Below are 19484 nucleotides of genomic sequence, written 5' to 3'. Positions count from 1 at the left end.
GTACAAGCCAGGATAGCTACAATTTATATGGTACAAGCCAGGATAGCTACAATTTATATGGTACAAGCCAGGATAGCTACAATTTATATGGTATAAGCCAGGATAGCTACAATTTACATGGTACAAGCCAGGATAGCTACAATTTATATGGTACAAGCCAGGATAGCTGCAATTTATATGGTACAAGGCAGGATAGGTACAATTTATATGGTACAAGCCAGGATAGCTACAATTTATATGGTACAAGCCAGGATAGCTACAATTTATATGGTACAAGCCAGGATAGCTACAATTTACATGGTACAAGCCAGGATAGCTACAATTTACATGGTACAAGCCAGGATAGCTACAATTTATATGGTACAAGCCAGGTTAGCTGCAATTTACATGGTACAAGCCAGGATAGCTGCAATTTACATGGTACAAGCCAGGATAGCTGCAATTTACATGGTACAAGCCAGGATAGCTACAATTTACATGGTACAAGCCAGGATAGATGCAATTTATATGGTACAAGCCAGGATAGCTGCAATTTACATGGTACAAACCAGGATAGCTGCCATTTATATGGTACAAGCCAGGATAGCTGCAATTTATATGGTACAAACCAGGACAGCTGCAATTTACATGGTACAAGCCAGGATAGCTACAATTTATATGGTACAAGCCAGGATAGGTACAATTTATATGGTACAAACCAGGATAGCTGCAATTTATATGGTACAAGCCAGGATAGCTACAATTTACATGGTACAAGCCAGGATAGCTACAATTTACATGGTACAAGCCAGGATAGCTACAATTTATATGGTACAAGCCAGGATAGCTGCAATTTACATGGTACAAACCAGGATAGCTGCCATTTATATGGTACAAGCCAGGATAGCTGCAATTTACATGGTACAAGCCAGGATAGCTGCAATTTACATGGTACAAGCCAGGATAGCTGCAATTTACATGGTACAAACCAGGATAGCTGCCATTTATATGGTACAAGCCAGGATAGCTACAATTTACATGGTACAAGCCAGGATAGATGCAATTTACATGGTACAAGCCAGGATAGCTGCAATTTACATGGTACAAACCAGGATAGCTGCCATTTATATGGTACAAACCAGGATAGCTGCAATTTACATGGTACAAGCCAGGATAGCTGCAATTTACATGGTACAAGCCAGGATAGCTGCAATTTACATGGTACAAGCCAGGATAGCTACAATTTACATGGTACAAGCCAGGATAGATGCAATTTATATGGTACAAGCCAGGATAGCTGCAATTTACATGGTACAAACCAGGATAGCTACAATTTACATGGTACAAGCCAGGATAGATGCAATTTATATGGTACAAACCAGGACAGCTGCAATTTATATGGTACAAGCCAGGATAGCTACAATTTACATGGTACAAGCCAGGATAGCTGCAATTTACATGGTACAAACCAGGATAGCTACAATTTACATGGTACAAGCCAGGATAGATGCAATTTATATGGTACAAGCCAGGATAGCTGCAATTTACATGGTACAAACCAGGATAGCTACAATTTACATGGTACAAGCCAGGATAGATGCAATTTATATGGTACAAACCAGGACAGCTGCAATTTATATGGTACAAACCAGGATAGCTACAATTTACATGGTACAAGCCAGGATAGCTGCAATTTATATGGTACAAACCAGGACAGCTGCAATTTACATGGTACAAGCCAGGATAGCTACAATTTATATGGTACAAGCCAGGATAGGTACAATTTATACGGTACAAACCAGGATAGCTGCAATTTATATGGTACAAGCCAGGATAGCTACAATTTACATGGTACAAGCCAGGATAGCTACAATTTATATGGTACAAACCAGGATAGCTGCAATTTACATGGTACAAGGCAGGATAGCTACAATTTATATGGTACAAGCCAGGATAGGTACAATTTACATGGTACAAACCAGGATAGCTGCAATTTACATGGTACAAGGCAGGATAGCTACAATTTATATGGTACAAGCCAGGATAGCTGCAATTTACATGGTGCAAACCAGGATAGCTGCAATTTACATGGTACAAACCAGGATAGCTACAATTTATATGGTACAAGCCAGGATAGCTACAATTTATATGGTACAAGCCAGGATAGGTACAATTTACATGGTACAAGCCAGGATAGCTACAATTTATATGGTACAAACCAGGATAGCTGCCATTTATATGGTACAAGCCAGGATAGGTACAATTTACATGGTACAAGCCAGGATAGCTACAATTTATATGGTACAAGCCAGGATAGCTACAATTTATATGGTACAAGCCAGGATAGGTACAATTTACATGGTACAAACCAGGATAGCTGCAATTTACATGGTACAAGGCAGGATAGCTACAATTTATATGGTACAAGCCAGGATAGCTGCAATTTACATGGTGCAAACCAGGATAGCTGCCATTTATATGGTACAAGCCAGGATAGCTGCAATTTATATGGTACAAACCAGGACAGCTGCAATTTACATGGTACAAACCAGGACAGCTGCAATTTACATGGTACAAGCCAGGATAGCTACAATTTACATGGTACAAGCCAGGATAGCTACAATTTATATGGTACAAGCCAGGATAGCTGCAATTTATATGGTACAAACCAGGACAGCTGCAATTTACATGGTACAAGCCAGGATAGCTACAATTTATATGGTACAAGCCAGGATAGCTACAATTTATATGGTACAAGCCAGGATAGCTACATTTTACATGGTACAAGCCAGGATAGCTAAAATTTACATGGTACAAGCCAGGATAGCTGCAATTTACATGGTACAAGCCAGGATAGCTACAATTTACATGGTACAAGCCAGGATAGCTACAATTTATATGGTACAAGCCAGGATAGCTACAATTTATATGGTACAAGCCAGGATAGCTACAATTTATATGGTACAAGCCAGGATAGCTACAATTTATATGGTACAAGGCAGGATAGCTACAATTTATATGGTACAAGCCAGGATAGCTACAATTTATATGGTACAAGCCAGGATAGCTACAATTTACATGGTATAAGCCAGGATAGCTACAATTTATATGGTACAAGCCGGATAGCTACAATTTATATGGTACAAGCCGGATAGCTACAATTTACATGGTACAATCCGGGCTAGCTACAATTTACATGGTACAATCCGGGTAAGCTACAATTTACATGGTAATAGCCAGGCGAGCTACAATTTACATGGTACAATCCGGGCTAGCTACAATTTACATGCTACAAGCCAGGATAGGTACAATTTACATGGTACAATCTGGGCTAGCTACAATTTACATGGTACAAGCCAGGATAGGTACAATTTACATGGTACAAGCCAGGATAGGTACAATTTACATGGTACAATCCAGGCTCGCTACAATTTACATGGTACAAGCCAGGATAGCTACAATTTACATGGTACAAGCCAGGATAGGTACAATTTACATGGTACAATCCAGGCTCGCTACAATTTACATGGTAAGAGCCAGACTAGCTGCAATTTACATGGTAATAGCCAGGCTAGCTACAATTTACATGGTAATAGCCAGGCTAGCTACAATTTACATGGTAATAGCCAGGCTAGCTACAATTTACATGGTAATAGCCAGGCTAGCTACAATTTACATGGTAATAGCCAGGCTAGCTACAATTTACATGGTACAAGCCAGGATAGGTACAATTTACATGGTAATAGCCAGGATAGGTACAATTTACATGGTACAAACCAGGATAACTACAATTTACATGGTACAAGCCAGGATAGCTACAATTTACATGGTACAAGCCAGGATAGCTACAATTTACATGGTACAAGGCAGGATAGGTACAATTTACATGGTAATAGCCAGGATAGGTACAATTTACATGGTACAATCCAGGCTCGCTACAATGTACATGGTAAGAGCCAGACTAGCTGCAATTTACATGGTAATCGCCAGGCTAGCTACAATTTACATGGTAATAGCCAGGCTAGCTACAATTTACGTGGTACAATCCGGGCTAGCTAGAATTTACATGGTAATAGCCAGGCTAGCTACAATTTACATGGTATAATCCGGGCTAGCTACAATTTACATGGTATAATCCGGGCTAGCTACAATTTACATGGTAATAGTTAGGCTAGCTACAATTTACGTGGTACAATCCGGGCTAGCTACAATTGACATGGTAATAGCCAGGCTAGCTACAATTTACATGGTACAAGTAAGGATAGATACAATTTACATGGTACAAGCCATGATAGCTACAATTTATATGGTACAAGCAAGGATAGCTACAATTTACATGGTACAAGCAAGGATAGCTACAATTTACATGGTACAAGCCAGGATAGCTACAATTTACATGGTACAATCCAGGATAGCTACAATTTACATGGTACAAGCCAAGATAGCTACAATTTACATGGTACAAGCCAGGATAGCTACAATTTACATGGTACAAGCCAGGATAGCTACAATTTACATGGTACAAGCAAGGATAGCTACAATTTAATGGTACAAGCCAGGATAGCTACAATTTGTATGGTACAAGCCAGGATAGCTACAATTTATATGGTACAAGCAAGGATAGCTACAATTTAATGGTACAAGCCAGGATAGCTACAATTTGTATGGTACAAGCCAGGATAGCTACAATTTATATGGTACAAACCAGGATAGCTACAATTTATATGGTACAAACCAGGATAGCTGCAATTTATATGGTACAAGCCAGGATAGCTACAATTTACATGGTACAAACCAGGATAGCTACAATTTAATGGTACAAACCAGGATAGCTACAATTTATATGGTACAAGCCAGGATAGCTACAATTTATATGGTACAAACCAGGATAGCTGCAATTTATATGGTACAAGCCAGGATAGCTACAATTTATATGGTACAAGCCGGATAGCTACAATTTATATGGTACAAGCCAGGATAGCTACAATTTATATGGTACAAGCCAGGATAGCTACAATTTATATGGTACAAGCCGGGATAGCTACAATTTATATGGTACAAGCCAGGATAGCTACAATTTATATGGTACAAGCCAGGATAGCTACAATTTATATGGTACAAGCCAGGATAGCTACAATTTATATGGTACAAGCCAAGATAGCTACAATTTACATGGTGCAAGCCAGGATAGCTACAATTTATATGGTACAAGCCGGATAGCTACAATTTATATGGTACAAGCCAAGATAGCTACAATTTATATGGTACAAGCCAGGATAGCTACAATTTATATGGTACAAGCCAGGATAGCTGCAATTTATATGGTACAAGCCAGGATAGCTACAATTTACATGGTACAAGCCAGGATAGCTACAATTTACATGGTACAAACCAGGATAGCTACAATTTACATGGTACAAGCCAGGATAGCTACAATTTACATGGTACAAGCAAGGATAGCTACAATTTATATGGTACAAACCAGGATAGCTACAATTTATATGGTACAAACCAGGATAGCTACAATTTATATGGTACAAGCCAGGATAGCTACAATTTACATGGTACAAGCCAGGATAGCTACAATTTATATGGTACAAACCAGGATAGCTACAATTTACATGGTACAAACCAGGATAGCTACAATTTATATGGTACAAGCCAGGATAGCTACAATTTATATGGTACAAACCAGGATAGCTACAATTTATATGGTATAAGCCAGGATAGCTACAATTTACATGGTACAAGCCAGGATAGCTGCAATTTACATGGTACAAGCCAGGATAGCTACAATTTACATGGTACAAGCCAGGATAGCTACAATTTACATGGTACAAGCCAGGGTAGCTACAATTTACATGGTACAAACCAGGATAGCTACAATTTATATGGTACAAACCAGGATAGCTACAATTTATATGGTACAAACCAGGATAGCTACAATTTATATGGTACAAACCAGGATAGCTGCAATTTATATGGTACAAGCCAGGATAGCTACAATTTATATGGTACAAGCCAGGATAGCTACAATTTACATGGTACAAGCCAGGATAGCTACAATTTATATGGTACAAGCCAGGGTAGCTACAATTTACATGGTACAAACCAGGATAGCTACAATTTATATGGTACAAACCAGGATAGTTACAATTTACATGGTACAAACCAGGATAGCTACAATTTATATGGTACAAACCAGGATAGCTGCAATTTACATGGTACAAGCCAGGATAGCTACAATTTACATGGTACAAGCCAGGATAGCTACAATTTACATGGTACAAGCCAGGATAGCTACAATTTATATGGTACAAGCCAGGATAGCTACAATTTATATGGTACAAGCCAGGATAGCTACAATTTATATGGTACAAGCCAGGATAGCTGCAATTTATATGGTACAAGCCAGGATAGCTACAATTTATATGGTACAAGCCAGGATAGGTACAATTTATATGGTACAAGCCAGGATAGCTACAATTTATATGGTACAAGCCAGGATAGCTACAATTTATATGGTACAAACCAGGATAGCTACAATTTATATGGTACACGCCAGGATAGCTACAATTTACATGGTACAAGCCAGGATAGCTGCAATTTATATGGTACAAGCCAGGATAGCTACAATTTATATGGTACAAGCCAGGGTAGCTACAATTTACATGGTACAAGCCAGGATAGCTACAATTTATATGGTACAAGCCAGGATAGCTACAATTTATATGGTACAAGCCAGGATAGCTACAATTTATATGGTACAAGCCAGGATAGCTGCAATTTATATGGTACAAGCCAGGATAGCTACAATTTACATGGTACAAGCCAGGATAGATGCAATTTATATGGTACAAGCCAGGATAGCTACAATTTACATGGTACAAGCCAGGATAGCTACAATTTACATGGTACAAGCCAGGATAGATGCAATTTATATGGTACAAGCCAGGATAGCTACAATTTACATGGTACAAGCCAGGATAGCTGCAATTTACATGGTACAAACCAGGATAGCTACAATTTACATGGTACAAGCCAGGATAGATGCAATTTACATGGTACAAGCCAGGATAGCTACAATTTACATGGTACAAGCCAGGATAGATGCAATTTATATGGTACAAGCCAGGATAGCTGCAATTTACATGGTACAAACCAGGATAGCTACAATTTACATGGTACAAGCCAGGATAGATGCAATTTATATGGTACAAACCAGGACAGCTGCAATTTATATGGTACAAGCCAGGATAGCTACAATTTACATGGTACAAGCCAGGATAGCTGCAATTTACATGGTACAAACCAGGATAGCTACAATTTACATGGTACAAGCCAGGATAGATGCAATTTATATGGTACAAGCCAGGATAGCTACAATTTACATGGTACAAGCCAGGATAGCTACAATTTATATGGTACAAGCCAGGATAGCTACAATTTACATGGTACAAGCCAGGATAGGTACAATTTATATGGTACAAGCCAGGATAGCTACAATTTATATGGTACAAGCCAGGATAGCTGCAATTTATATGGTACAAGCCAGGATAGCTACAATTTATATGGTACAAGCCAGGATAGCTACAATTTATATGGTACAAGCCAGGATAGCGACAATTTACATGGTACAAGCCAGGATAGCTACAATTTATATGGTACAAGCCAGGATAGCTACAATTTATATGGTACAAGCCAGGATAGCTACAATTTATATGGTACAAGGCAGGATAGCTACAATTTATATGGTACAAGCCAGGATAGCTACAATTTATATGGTACAAGCCAGGATAGCTACAATTTACATGGTACAAGCCAGGATAGCTGCAATTTATATGGTACAAGCCAGGATAGCTACAATTTACATGGTACAAGCCAGGGTAGCTACAATTTATATGGTACAAGCCAGGATAGCTACAATTTACATGGTACAAGCCAGGATAGCTGCAATTTATATGGTACAAGCCAGGATAGCTACAATTTATATGGTACAAGCCAGGGTAGCTACAATTTACATGGTACAAGCCAGGATAGCGACAATTTACATGGTACAAGCCAGGATAGCTGCCATTTATATGGTACAAGCCAGGATAGGTACAATTTATATGGTACAAGCCAGGATAGCTACAATTTATATGGTACAAGCCAGGATAGGTACAATTTATATGGTACAAACCAAGATAGCTACAATTTATATGGTACAAACCAGGACAGCTGCAATTTACATGGTACAAGCCAGGATAGCTACAATTTACATGGTACAAGCCAGGATAGCTACAATTTATATGGTACAAACCAGGATAGCTGCAATTTACATGGTACAAGCCAGGATAGCTGCAATTTACATGGTACAAGCCAGGATAGCTACAATTTATATGGTACAAGCCAGGATAGCTGCAATTTACATGGTACAAGCCAGGATAGCTACAATTTACATGGTACAAGCCAGGATAGCTACAATTTACATGGTACAAGCCAGGATAGCTACAATTTACATGGTACAAGCCAGGATAGCTACAATTTACATGGTACAAGCCAGGATAGCTACAATTTATATGGTACAAGCCAGGATAGCTACAATTTACATGGTACAAGCCAGGATAGCTGCAATTTACATGGTACAAGCCAGGATAGGTGCAATTTACATGGTACAAGCCAGGATAGCTACAATTTATATGGTACAAGCCAGGATAGCTGCAATTTACATGGTACAAGCCAGGATAGCTGCAATTTACATGGTACAAGCCAGGATAGCTACAATTTATATGGTACAAGCCAGGATAGCTGCAATTTACATGGTACAAGCCAGGATAGCTACAATTTACATGGTACAAACCAGGATAGCTGCCATTTATATGGTACAAGCCAGGATAGCTACAATTTATATGGTACAAGCCAGGATAGCTGCAATTTACATGGTACAAGCCAGGATAGCTGCAATTTACATGGTACAAGCCAGGATAGCTACAATTTATATGGTACAAGCCAGGATAGCTGCAATTTACATGGTACAAACCAGGATAGCTACAATTTACATGGTACAAACCAGGATAGCTACAATTTACATGGTACAAACCAGGATAGCTACAATTTACATGGTACAAGCCAGGATAGCTACAATTTACATGGTACAAGCCAGGATAGCTACAATTTACATGGTACAAGCCAGGATAGCTACAATTTATATGGTACAAGCCAGGATAGCTACAATTTACATGGTACAAGCCAGGATAGCTACAATTTACATGGTACAAGCCAGGATAGCTGCAATTTACATGGTACAAGCCAGGATAGGTGCAATTTACATGGTACAAGCCAGGATAGCTACAATTTATATGGTACAAGCCAGGATAGCTGCAATTTACATGGTACAAGCCAGGATAGCTGCAATTTACATGGTACAAGCCAGGATAGCTACAATTTATATGGTACAAGCCAGGATAGCTGCAATTTACATGGTACAAGCCAGGATAGCTACAATTTATATGGTACAAACCAGGATAGCTGCCATTTATATGGTACAAACCAGGATAGCTACAATTTACATGGTACAAGCCAGGATAGCTACAATTTACATGGTACAAGCCGGATAGCTACAATTTATATGGTACAAGCCAGGATAGCTACAATTTACATGGTACAAGCCAGGATAGCTACAATTTACATGGTACAAACCAGGATAGCTGCCATTTATATGGTACAAGCCAGGATAGCTACAATTTACATGGTACAAGCCAGGATATCTACAATTTACATGGTACAAGCCAGGATAGCTACAATTTATATGGTACAAGCCAGGATAGCTACAATTTACATGGTACAAGCCAGGATAGCTACAATTTATATGGTACAAGCCACGATAGCTACAATTTACATGGTACAAGCCAGGATATCTACAATTTACATGGTACAAGCCAGGATAGCTACAATTTATATGGTACAAGCCAGGATAGCTACAATTTACATGGTACAAGCCAGGATAGCTGCCATTTATATGGTACAAGCCAGGATAGCTACAATTTACATGGTACAAGCCAGGATAGCTACAATTTATATGGTACAAGCCAGGATAGCTACAATTTATATGGTACAAGCCAGGATAGCTACAATTTATATGGTATAAGCCAGGATAGCTACAATTTACATGGTACAAGCCAGGATAGCTACAATTTATATGGTACAAGCCAGGATAGCTGCAATTTATATGGTACAAGCCAGGATAGGTACAATTTATATGGTACAAGCCAGGATAGCTACAATTTATATGGTACAAGCCAGGATAGCTACAATTTATATGGTACAAGCCAGGATAGCTACAATTTACATGGTACAAGCCAGGATAGCTACAATTTACATGGTACAAGCCAGGATAGCTACAATTTATATGGTACAAGCCAGGTTAGCTGCAATTTACATGGTACAAGCCAGGATAGCTGCAATTTAAATGGTACAAGCCAGGATAGCTGCAATTTACATGGTACAAGCCAGGATAGCTACAATTTACATGGTACAAGCCAGGATAGATGCAATTTATATGGTACAAGCCAGGATAGCTGCAATTTACATGGTACAAACCAGGATAGCTGCCATTTATATGGTACAAGCCAGGATAGCTGCAATTTATATGGTACAAACCAGGACAGCTGCAATTTACATGGTACAAGCCAGGATAGCTACAATTTATATGGTACAAGCCAGGATAGGTACAATTTATATGGTACAAACCAGGATAGCTGCAATTTATATGGTACAAGCCAGGATAGCTACAATTTACATGGTACAAGCCAGGATAGCTACAATTTACATGGTACAAGCCAGGATAGCTACAATTTATATGGTACAAGCCAGGATAGCTGCAATTTACATGGTACAAACCAGGATAGCTGCCATTTATATGGTACAAGCCAGGATAGCTGCAATTTACATGGTACAAGCCAGGATAGCTGCAATTTACATGGTACAAGCCAGGATAGCTGCAATTTACATGGTACAAACCAGGATAGCTGCCATTTATATGGTACAAGCCAGGATAGCTACAATTTACATGGTACAAGCCAGGATAGATGCAATTTACATGGTACAAGCCAGGATAGCTGCAATTTACATGGTACAAACCAGGATAGCTGCCATTTATATGGTACAAACCAGGATAGCTGCAATTTACATGGTACAAGCCAGGATAGCTGCAATTTACATGGTACAAGCCAGGATAGCTGCAATTTACATGGTACAAGCCAGGATAGCTACAATTTACATGGTACAAGCCAGGATAGATGCAATTTATATGGTACAAGCCAGGATAGCTGCAATTTACATGGTACAAACCAGGATAGCTACAATTTACATGGTACAAGCCAGGATAGATGCAATTTATATGGTACAAACCAGGACAGCTGCAATTTATATGGTACAAGCCAGGATAGCTACAATTTACATGGTACAAGCCAGGATAGCTGCAATTTACATGGTACAAACCAGGATAGCTACAATTTACATGGTACAAGCCAGGATAGATGCAATTTATATGGTACAAGCCAGGATAGCTGCAATTTACATGGTACAAACCAGGATAGCTACAATTTACATGGTACAAGCCAGGATAGATGCAATTTATATGGTACAAACCAGGACAGCTGCAATTTATATGGTACAAACCAGGATAGCTACAATTTACATGGTACAAGCCAGGATAGCTGCAATTTATATGGTACAAACCAGGACAGCTGCAATTTACATGGTACAAGCCAGGATAGCTACAATTTATATGGTACAAGCCAGGATAGGTACAATTTATACGGTACAAACCAGGATAGCTGCAATTTATATGGTACAAGCCAGGATAGCTACAATTTACATGGTACAAGCCAGGATAGCTACAATTTATATGGTACAAGCCAGGATAGGTACAATTTACATGGTACAAACCAGGATAGCTGCAATTTACATGGTACAAGGCAGGATAGCTACAATTTATATGGTACAAGCCAGGATAGCTGCAATTTACATGGTGCAAACCAGGATAGCTGCAATTTACATGGTACAAACCAGGATAGCTACAATTTATATGGTACAAGCCAGGATAGCTACAATTTATATGGTACAAGCCAGGATAGGTACAATTTACATGGTACAAGCCAGGATAGCTACAATTTATATGGTACAAACCAGGATAGCTGCCATTTATATGGTACAAGCCAGGATAGGTACAATTTACATGGTACAAGCCAGGATAGCTACAATTTATATGGTACAAGCCAGGATAGCTACAATTTATATGGTACAAGCCAGGATAGGTACAATTTACATGGTACAAACCAGGATAGCTGCAATTTACATGGTACAAGGCAGGATAGCTACAATTTATATGGTACAAGCCAGGATAGCTGCAATTTACATGGTGCAAACCAGGATAGCTGCCATTTATATGGTACAAGCCAGGATAGCTGCAATTTATATGGTACAAACCAGGACAGCTGCAATTTACATGGTACAAACCAGGACAGCTGCAATTTACATGGTACAAGCCAGGATAGCTACAATTTACATGGTACAAGCCAGGATAGCTACAATTTATATGGTACAAGCCAGGATAGCTGCAATTTATATGGTACAAACCAGGACAGCTGCAATTTACATGGTACAAGCCAGGATAGCTACAATTTATATGGTACAAGCCAGGATAGCTACAATTTATATGGTACAAGCCAGGATAGCTACATTTTACATGGTACAAGCCAGGATAGCTACAATTTACATGGTACAAGCCAGGATAGCTGCAATTTACATGGTACAAGCCAGGATAGCTACAATTTACATGGTACAAGCCAGGATAGCTACAATTTATATGGTACAAGCCAGGATAGCTACAATTTATATGGTACAAGCCAGGATAGCTACAATTTATATGGTACAAGCCAGGATAGCTACAATTTATATGGTACAAGGCAGGATAGCTACAATTTATATGGTACAAGCCAGGATAGCTACAATTTATATGGTACAAGCCAGGATAGCTACAATTTACATGGTATAAGCCAGGATAGCTACAATTTATATGGTACAAGCCGGATAGCTACAATTTATATGGTACAAGCCGGATAGCTACAATTTATATGGTACAAGCCGGATAGCTACAATTTATATGGTACAAGCCAGGATAGCTACAATTTATATGGTACAAGCCAGGATAGCTACAATTTATATGGTACAAGGCAGGATAGCTACAATTTATATGGTACAAGCCAGGATAGCTACAATTTATATGGTACAAGCCAGGATAGCTACAATTTATATGGTACAAGCCAGGATAGCTACAATTTATATGGTACAAGCCAGGATAGGTACAATTTATATGGTACAAGCCAGGATAGCTACAATTTATATGGTACAAGCCAGGATAGCTACAATTTATATGGTACAAGCCAGGATAGGTACAATTTATATGGTACAAGCCAGGATAGCTACAATTTATATGGTACAAGCCAGGATAGCTACAATTTACATGGTACAAGCCAGGATAGGTACAATTTATATGGTACAAGCCAGGATAGCTACAATTTATATGGTACAAGCCAGGATAGGTACAATTTATATGGTACAAGCCAGGATAGCTACAATTTACATGGTACAAGCCAGGATAGGTACAATTTATATGGTACAAGCCAGGATAGCTACAATTTACATGGTACAAGCCAGGATAGGTACAATTTATATGGTACAAGCCAGGATAGCTACAATTTATATGGTACAAGCCAGGATAGCTACAATTTACATGGTACAAGCCAGGATAGCTACAATTTATATGGTACAAGCCAGGATAGCTACAATTTATATGGTACAAGCCAGGATAGCTACAATTTATATGGTACAAGCCAGGATAGCTACAATTTATATGGTACAAGCCAGGATAGCTACAATTTACATGGTACAAGCCAGGATAGCTACAATTTACATGGTACAAGCCAGGATAGCTACAATTTATATGGTACAAGCCAGGATAGCTACAATTTATATGGTACAAGCCAGGATAGCTACAATTTACATGGTACAAGCCAGGATAGCTACAATTTATATGGTACAAGCCAGGATAGCTACAATTTATATGGTACAAGCCAGGATAGGTACAATTTATATGGTACAAGCCAGGATAGCTACAATTTATATGGTACAAGCCAGGATAGCTACAATTTATATGGTACAAGCCAGGATAGCTACAATTTATATGGTACAAGCCAGGATAGCTACAATTTATATGGTACAAGCCAGGATAGCTACAATTTATATGGTACAAGCCAGGATAGCTACAATTTATATGGTACAAGCCAGGATAGCTACAATTTATATGGTACAAGCCAGGATAGCTACAATTTATATGGTACAAGCCAGGATAGCTACAATTTATATGGTACAAGCCAGGATAGCTACAATTTACATGGTACAAGCCAGGATAGCTACAATTTATATGGTACAAGCCAGGATAGCTACAATTTACATGGTACAAGCCAGGATAGCTACAATTTATATGGTACAAGCCAGGATAGCTACAATTTATATGGTACAAGCCAGGATAGCTACAATTTATATGGTACAAGCCAGGATAGCTACAATTTACATGGTACAAGCCAGGATAGCTACAATTTATATGGTACAAGCCAGGATAGCTACAATTTATATGGTACAAGCCAGGATAGCTACAATTTACATGGTACAAGCCAGGATAGCTACAATTTATATGGTACAAGCCAGGATAGCTACAATTTATATGGTACAAGCCAGGATAGCTACAATTTATATGGTACAAGCCAGGATAGCTACAATTTATATGGTACAAGCCAGGATAGCTACAATTTACATGGTACAAGCCAGGATAGCTACAATTTATATGGTACAAGCCAGGATAGCTACAATTTATATGGTACAAGCCAGGATAGCTACAATTTATATGGTACAAGCCAGGATAGCTACAATTTATATGGTACAAGCCAGGATAGCTACAATTTATATGGTACAAGCCAGGATAGCTACAATTTATATGGTACAAGCCAGGATAGCTACAATTTATATGGTACAAGCCAGGATAGCTACAATTTACATGGTACAAGCCAGGATAGCTACAATTTATATGGTACAAGCCAGGATAGCTACAATTTACATGGTACAAGCCAGGATAGCTACAATTTATATGGTACAAGCCAGGATAGCTACAATTTATATGGTACAAGCCAGGATAGCTACAATTTATATGGTACAAGCCAGGATAGCTACAATTTACATGGTACAAGCCAGGATAGCTACAATTTATATGGTACAAGCCAGGATAGCTACAATTTATATGGTACAAGCCAGGATAGCTACAATTTACATGGTACAAGCCAGGATAGCTACAATTTATATGGTACAAGCCAGGATAGCTACAATTTATATGGTACAAGCCAGGATAGCTACAATTTATATGGTACAAGCCAGGATAGCTACAATTTACATGGTACAAGCCAGGATAGGTACAATTTATATGGTACAAGCCAGGATAGCTACAATTTATATGGTACAAGCCAGGATAGCTACAATTTACATGGTACAAGCCAGGATAGCTACAATTTATATGGTACAAGCCAGGATAGCTACAATTTACATGGTACAAGCCAGGATAGCTACAATTTATATGGTACAAGCCAGGATAGCTACAATTTATATGGTACAAGCCAGGATAGCTACAATTTATATGGTACAAGCCAGGATAGCTACAATTTACATGGTACAAGCCAGGATAGCTACAATTTACATGGTACAAGCCAGGATAGCTACAATTTACATGGTACAAGCCAGGATAGGTACAATTTATATGGTACAAGCCAGGATAGCTACAATTTATATGGTACAAGCCAGGATAGCTACAATTTATATGGTACAAGCCAGAATAGCTACAATTTATATGGTACAAGCCAGGATAGCTACAATTTATATGGTACAAGCCAGGATAGCTACAATTTACATGGTACAAGCCAGGATAGGTACAATTTATATGGTACAAGCCAGGATAGCTACAATTTATATGGTACAAGCCAGGATAGCTACAATTTACATGGTACAAGCCAGGATAGCTACAATTTATATGGTACAAGCCAGGATAGCTACAATTTATATGGTACAAGCCAGGATAGCTACAATTTATATGGTACAAGCCAGGATAGCTACAATTTATATGGTACAAGCCAGGATAGCTACAATTTACATGTTACAAGCCGGATAGCTACAATTTATATGGTACAAGCCGGATAGCTACAATTTATATGGTACAAGCCAGGATAGCTACAATTTATATGGTACAAGCAAGGATAGCTACAATTTATATGGTACAAGCCAGGATAGCTACAATTTATATGGTACAAGCCAGGATAGCTACAATTTATATGGTACAAACCAGGATAGCTACAATTTATATGGTACAAGCCAGGATAGCTACAATTTATATGATACAAACCAGGATAGCTACAATTTATATGGTACAAGCCAGGATAGCTACAATTTATATGGTACAAACCAGGATAGCTACAATTTATATGGTACAAACCAGGATAGCTACAATTTATATGGTGCAAGCCAGGATAGCTACAATTTACATGGTACAAGCCAGGATAGCTACAATTTACATGGTACAAGCCAGGATAGCTACAATTTATATGGTACAAGCCAGGATAGCTACAATTTATATGGTACAAACCAGGATAGCTACAATTTATATGGTACAAGCCAGGATAGCTACAATTTATATGGTACAAACCAGGATAGCTACAATTTATATGGTACAAGTCAGGATAGCTACAATTTATATGGTACAAACCAGGATAGCTACAATTTATATGGTACAAGCCAGGATAGCTACAATTTATATGGTACAAACCAGGATAGCTACAATTTATATGGTACAAACCAGGATAGCTACAATTTACATGGTACAAACCAGGATAGCTACAATTTATATGGTACAAACCAGGATAGCTACAATTTATATGGTACAAACCAGGATAGCTACAATTTATATGGTACAAACCAGGATAGCTACAATTTATATGGTACAAGCCAGGATAGCTACAATTTACATGGTACAAGCCAGGATAGCTACAATTTATATGGTACAAGCCAGGATAGCTACAATTTATATGGTACAAGCCAGGATAGCTACAATTTACATGGTACAAGCCAGGATAGCTACAATTTATATGGTACAAGCCAGGATAGCTACAATTTATATGGTACAAGCCAGGATAGCTACAATTTATATGGTACAAGCCAGGATAGCTACAATTTATATGGTACAAGCCAGGATAGCTACAATTTACATGGTACAAGCCAGGATAGCTACAATTTATATGGTACAAGCCAGGATAGCTACAATTTATATGGTACAAGCCAGGATAGCTACAATTTATATGGTACAAGCCAGGATAGCGACAATTTACATGGTACAAGCCAGGATAGCTACAATTTACATGGTACAAGCCAGGATAGCTACAATTTATATGGTACAAGCCAGGATAGCTACAATTTATATGGTACAAGCCAGGATAGCTACAATTTATATGGTACAAGCCAGGATAGCTACAATTTATATGGTACAAGCCAGGATAGCTACAATTTATATGGTACAAGCCAGGATAGCGACAATTTACATGGTACAAGCCAAGATAGCTACAATTTATATGGTACAAGCCAGGATAGGTACAATTTATATGGTACAAACCAGGATAGCTACAATTTATATGGTACAAGCCAGGATAGCTACAATTTATATGGTACAAGCCAGGATAGCTACAATTTATATGGTACAAGCCAGGATAGCTACAATTTACATGGTACAAGCCAGGATAGCTACAATTTATATGGTACAAGCCAGGATAGCTACAATTTATATGGTACAAGCCAGGATAGCTACAATTTATATGGTACAAGCCAGGATAGCTACAATTTACATGGTACAAGCCAGGATAGCTACAATTTATATGGTACAAGCCAGGATAGCTACAATTTACATGGTACAAGCCAGGATAGCTACAATTTATATGGTACAAGCCAGGATAGCTACAATTTACATGGTACAAGCCAGGATAGCTACAATTTACATGGTACAAGCCAGGATAGCTACAATTTATATGGTACAAGCCAGGATAGCTACAATTTATATGGTACAAGCCAGGATAGCTACAATTTATATGGTACAAGCCAGGATAGCTACAATTTACATGGTACAAGCCAGGATAGCTACAATTTACATGGTACAAGCCAGGATAGCTACAATTTATATGGTACAAGCCAGGATAGCTACAATTTATATGGTACAAGCCAGGATAGCTACAATTTATATGGTACAAGCCAGGATAGCGACAATTTACATGGTACAAGCCAAGATAGCTACAATTTATATGGTACAAGCCAGGATAGGTACAATTTATATGGTACAAACCAGGATAGCTACAATTTATATGGTACAAGCCAGGATAGCTACAATTTATATGGTACAAGCCAGGATAGCTACAATTTATATGGTACAAGCCAGGATAGCTACAATTTACATGGTACAAGCCAGGATAGCTACAATTTATATGGTACAAGCCAGGATAGCTACAATTTATATGGTACAAGCCAGGATAGCTACAATTTATATGGTACAAACCAGGATAGCTACAATTTATATGGTACAAGCCAGGATAGCTACAATTTATATGGTACAAGCCAGGATAGCTACAATTTATATGGTACAAACCAGGATAGCTACAATTTATATGGTACAAGCCAGGATAGCTACAATTTATATGGTACAAGCCAGGATAGCTACAATTTATATGGTACAAGCCAGGATAGCGACAATTTACATGGTACAAGCCAGGATAGCTACAATTTACATGGTACAAGCCGGATAGCTACAATTTACATGGTACAAGCCAGGATAGCTACAATTTACATGGTACAAGCCAGGTTAGCTACAATTTATATGGTACAAGCCAGGATAGCTACAATTTATATGGTACAAGCCAGGATAGCTACAATTTATATGGTACAAGCCAGGATAGCTACAATTTACATGGTACAAGCCAGGATAGCTACAATTTATATGGTACAAGCCAGGATAGCTACAATTTACATGGTACAAGCCGGATAGCTACAATTTACATGGTACAAGCCAGGATAGCTACAATTTACATGGTACAAGCCGGATAGCTACAATTTATATGGTACAAGCCAGGATAGCTACAATTTACATGGTACAAGCCGGATAGCTACAATTTACATGGTACAAGCCAGGATAGCTACAATTTACATGGTACAAGCCAGGATAGCTACAATTTACATGGTACAAGCCAGGTTAGCTACAATTTATATGGTACAAGCCAGGATAGCTACAATTTATATGGTACAAGCCAGGATAGCTACAATTTATATGGTACAAACCAGGATAGCTACAATTTATATGGTACAAGCCAGGATAGCTACAATTTATATGG

The 19484-nt window shown here is 38.4% G+C and overlaps 1 protein-coding gene across 1 annotated transcript in view; it reads right to left on the bottom strand.

Moving 5' to 3' along the window:
• Positions 1-19484, bottom strand: part of LOC137419780 (NACHT, LRR and PYD domains-containing protein 12-like) — a 294580-nt gene that overhangs the window by 50454 nt on the left and 224642 nt on the right. The gene's annotated exons all lie outside the window — the stretch shown is intronic.

This window comes from Myxine glutinosa, chromosome 1 (genome assembly GCF_964187855.1).
Source record: "Myxine glutinosa chromosome 1, kmMyxGlut1.1, whole genome shotgun sequence".
Classification (NCBI taxonomy): Eukaryota; Metazoa; Chordata; class Myxini; order Myxiniformes; family Myxinidae; genus Myxine; species Myxine glutinosa.
The sequence above is the reverse complement of the archived record's forward strand: the minus strand, read 5'-3'. Positions and strand labels throughout refer to the sequence as shown.